This window comes from Montipora capricornis, chromosome 2, assembly GCF_036669925.1.
Source record: "Montipora capricornis isolate CH-2021 chromosome 2, ASM3666992v2, whole genome shotgun sequence".
Lineage (NCBI taxonomy): Eukaryota > Metazoa > Cnidaria > Anthozoa > Scleractinia > Acroporidae > Montipora > Montipora capricornis.
The window spans coordinates 21,682,341-21,687,285 of NC_090884.1; positions in this window are offsets into that span (position 1 = coordinate 21,682,341).

Below are 4,945 nucleotides of genomic sequence, written 5' to 3' on the forward strand. Positions count from 1 at the left end.
TTTCTGTATGAAGAAATCGTTGAAACTTTCAACAAGAACGTCGACAGATTCTTTGGCTGGCAAAGGAGATGATTTATGGCTTCATGCGTAAATTAAACATTGCATCGATGTTATGAAAGAGTTTCTTTGAGTCAATTTGTTCAATCTTCATCCTGTAAAAAGTTGTCTTGGTAGTTTCAAGAAGAGAATTGTACCTCTCACAGGCATCAGCAACAGCTCTTTGTCAACTGTGAGTTTGGATTTTTTCGTTTCATCTGTTTCACTTGACGTGACTCATCAGAATACCAGGGGGCCCATGGTCTGTGATTAATCCACCTGGTCTGGACTGGTGCTACAGTGTGATAGATAGATGTTAAAGTAGAATTATACATCTCCACAAGTACGCTTAGATCGTAAACGGATGAAATGTTGAAGAGGAGATTCTAGAATGGATTGACGTATGATGGCTTGGTTGACTTTCTTAGGCCTATATGAGACTAGTGACTTAAGACAATGGAGGCTTTGGACACTCAAGCTTGCAGGTGATAAGGTGATGGTCAGAGTAGACGTCAGGAAGAACTCTAGTATTACTCACAAGGGTTTCATCACTTCTTGTGATTAACAGGTCAACAGTATGACCACGTTTATGCGTAGGACCAGTAACGTGTTGACATAGAGTAAACGAGTCAAGAATATTAAGAAATCTAGCTGCATCAGGGTCGTTGATATCATCGACGTGTAGATTGAAATCACCGCAGATTAGGATATGAGTGTCAGTAATAACAACAGACTCGACTAATTGAGCAAATTCAAATGACGCCTTGCCGAGGAGCGATTCTCTCATGGCGGCCATCCGATCTTGTTCATAATAATAATAAAAATAAAAATAAAAATAAAAATAAAAATAAAAATAAAAATAAAAATAAAAATAATAATAATAATAATAATCATAATAATAATCATAATAATAATTTTTTAATAATAGTAATAATTTTAATTCCATGATAAAAATATTTTTAAAAATTAAAATATCTCCAAAAGGTAAGAACTATAAATTTACAAGCAATATAGATATTTCTCTGTTTTAAAACTGTTTTAAAACTTCTAAAAAAAAAAAAAAAAATACATAGAAAAGTCATTTAACATTAGATCTGGCAAGTTCAACGTCCACATCAATGTCTTTAACATTATTGGTTCTCCTCCTATTTGATCTGGAGCTTCTGAGGCAGAATAGCGCTGATCTTAGAATAGAGAAAGAAACTTTTCCCCTTATCCACGTCATTGTCTTTGCGTAGTTTTCCCCCCTTCTTTATGGATATCAGTTCTGCGAGTCGGCTATGATATCTTAAACATTCGCGTCCCATACCTCCTGTTGTGGTGAATACTAGTGACGTAAAGGACGCTTGTTCCAGGACTCGTGGTTCGTACATTCTTTTCTTCTCGTTTTCATGAAGGCGCTACACTTGTTCTGGCGTAAGATCTTTGTACGAGTCAGCATTTGGATGGCATACTCTTATGTCGAAAGAAAAAGGTCGACTTTTGTCTCTCCCAAAATCCACGTGCGTGAATGTCGAGGCGGGCGTCGCAGGCCAACTTTGCACCGCTGTTTAAAGTCTCTCCGGTAATTTCGTGTAGAACTGGTTCTGTTTCTACATCATTGCAGACTAGGTGATCCACACTAAAGCGATCTCCACACACACAAACGGTGGGTGTGTCTGTTATAGCATCTTTGAATTCTCTCTTGTTCAGGTCAAAGTCCAAGTCCTTATTGGGAATTACTGTTAACCAATTTGATGCTCCCTTCTCTCTAGCTAGACTGACAGCTCTTTTCGTTCTTTCGGGTAGAGAATTCCTCCACTCGTCCGATCGCTTGAGTAATCTTTCCTCCTTTTCTTTCTTTGCCTTTTGTTGTAATGACGTGACTTTAGCTTCGTCAGGTGGTTCATGTAGCTGTGACATAATCCATTCAGCAAGGAGAGCAATTACATTAACTCGGCATTCGCTCTCTGGGTGGGATTCGTAAATCCTAGGCCTCTAAGACCGCGCACTGGAAGTGATAGGATATCCCGCTCAAGCTGTGTACATTTGTGATCCACCATTGAAGGTATCAGTACATCAGATATCGCGCGTTCAAGAAGCTCTAGAAGGTCTTCGATATTCGGTAGTGTTCTAAGATAGTATGTCCACCGATGCCTTAGGCCAAAAGTATAGGCCACATAACTAGCTTGTGGATGTGATTGCACAAACTCCGCCAGTCTCACTATATTTAACTTATCCAATCCTCAACTTTTTCTTCTACGTAATGTTCCAAATGCTTTATTGACCCAAGTACATCTCCTAGGTGTTGGTGTCCTTCAGTCGAGATATTTATTGCAGTACCATCAAACATTGTCTTGGCAGTTCTTCTTTCTCTGACTTTGTTATTAGACAGCATTTCTTTGCAGTTGGTAAACATCCAAGTTGTGGTCCGTCCCACCACATCTTAAGCTCTTCCAGTGTCATCGGCAAACCAACATTGCCTCGCTGAGCTAAGAGATTAAGATGAGTTATAAGCCGCTGGAGACTAACTGCATAAAGTCCCATTGCTATGGGATCACCTTGTGTAGTTCCCTCTGCTGATTTGACCTCTTTACCCCCTGTTATGAAAAGGCGTGCTGGTTCTCTGTAGGTATTTATAGCGAAGGTTGCTACAGTTGGGCATAGAATTCTTATATTGTGCAGAGTTGCAGATCTATTCAAAGAATTGAAGGCGTTTGAGGCGTCGATGAGTAGAACAGCGTCGTTATCGTCAGCTTCGAATATTTTACGCATGGCATGAATTGCTGCTTTACTTCCGCATTTGAGACCTGCGCAGACCTGAAGTGAGCCAGAGGCATCAATAACATCTTGTTTGAGAATTTTCATTACGCATTTAGCCATGATTCCCCTTAAGACCTCTCCAACGCCGATTGGCCGCACCGCACCTTCGCCTTTGTCAAGAGGGATCAAGCGGCATGCAACTAATGGTTCGATGGTGTGGGGATCGATGTATTCTGTACACAATTTCCTGGTCATGGTGGCCAGAGCATCACACAAACTTGTGCTGGAGGCTTGAGTGATTTGCAGCCGAGAATTCTCTTAAATCCCTCCTGATCCTTTTGTTCTGAGGGCAGCGTCTCTGATCATTTCCCCGTCGATCTGTTGGTAAAGTCAATCGGGAATATCCTCTAGCTGTCTATCGGACCAAACAGCAGAGATCCCAATCACGCTTCTTGAGTTTCTGAATGTTTTTCCTGGAATTGCTCCATGACGTCATCCGAAAGAGGTAGAGCGCCTTTGCTGTCATTGTCGCTTAAGTAACGTAGAGCGATATCAATCTGACCCTCCGTCACGAGTTTAGCAAATATCTTCGATTTATTTGGCGGTTCGATTTTACGGGATCTGCCGATGCGTTTTTGAATCATCCTCCCTTCTCGTATGAGTTGATCTATATCTCCGTTCTTCCATAATGCTACGCGCCTCGTCAAACACTCCTTATGGTCTTTAATACTACTACTACTACTACTACTACTACTACTACTACTACTAATAATAATAATAATAATAATAATAATAATAATAATAATAATAATAATAATAATAATAATAATATATAAACTTATATAGCGCTGTATCCTTAAGCTCAAAGCGCTTCACAGTTTTAAGGGTAATAAACTAACAGAAAACAGTCCTAAAAAGAAACGTCTTTAACTTCGATTTAAATGTAGTTAGGTCTTTGGAGTCGCGTATATTATCTGGAAGTTTATTCCATAGTTTGGGGTCAGCGTAAGAGAACGAACGTTCGCCATACTTGACCAGGTTGGTTGGTGGTGCAACAAGCAGATTCTTTGTTGGGCTGCAACATGCCAGTTACGTACTGAGGCGTAAGATCATTAAGGGCCTTAAATGTGATCAGCAGTATCTTGAACTCAATGCGTTTGTAGACGGGTAGCCAATGAGCCGCTTGAGGATTGGAGTGATGTTGGAATTTCGTCTCTCTTGTCACTAATCGAGCAGCGGAATTCTGAACATTTTGGAGGCGATCCATAAGGAACTTTGTGGAAGTCCGTAGGGTAAGGAATTGCAATTGTCTGATCTTGAGGTTCTAAGAGTATGTACCCGCCATGCGAGGACCCAAACCGATTTGAGAGTCTTTCAACGAGCAGCTGATGGTCTACTGTGTCGAACGCAGCCGATAGATCTAATGACAGGAGCGCAACACATTTCTGATTGTCAATGGCTTGAAGGATATCATCTTGTACTTTCAAGAGTGCCGTTTCTGTGCTATGGAAGCGTTTATAAGCAGACTGGAAAGTTTCACTGAGGTGATTTTCAGTTAGGTAATCATTCAGTTGACAGGCAACAGCCTTCTCAATGATCTTGGATATGCCCTTCAAGTTCGAAATGGGTCTAAAATTTGAGAATTCACTTGGGTTAAGAGAATCCTTCTTTAACTTCGGTTTCACTATGGCTTGTTTAAGTTGTGTTGGCAAGTGTCCAGATTGGAGAGACACGTTAACATGAAGCTTAAAGAGCCATTCGCTCGTTGCACTGCTAAGGGAGCCGTATTTTTTCCTGATTCAGGACTTCCCTTTATAATGCTAATGGTAATGATAATCTTCCCTCAAAAGGGCGTGTTCTTTGTTTTCTATATAGGCTGCCATACGGTAGAAAAAATAGAAAAATATCTTCGTAATTCATGTCTTCGACTTGAAGCTCTGAAAGACGACGCTCAACTGAAAGCTCTGGTTTCGCGCGCCCTATCTCTCACGTGACTTCGTAGTGACGTTGACCAATGACGAAATACAATTTGGTTTTTGGGACCGTATGGGGACCGTTACGTCCCTCCACTCCTCCTTGTATGCCAATGTGACCAGTATCACCTGACCATATCGAGGCCATACTCCAGCTGACACTCCAACTAGTTTACGGCGTACATCTTTGATAT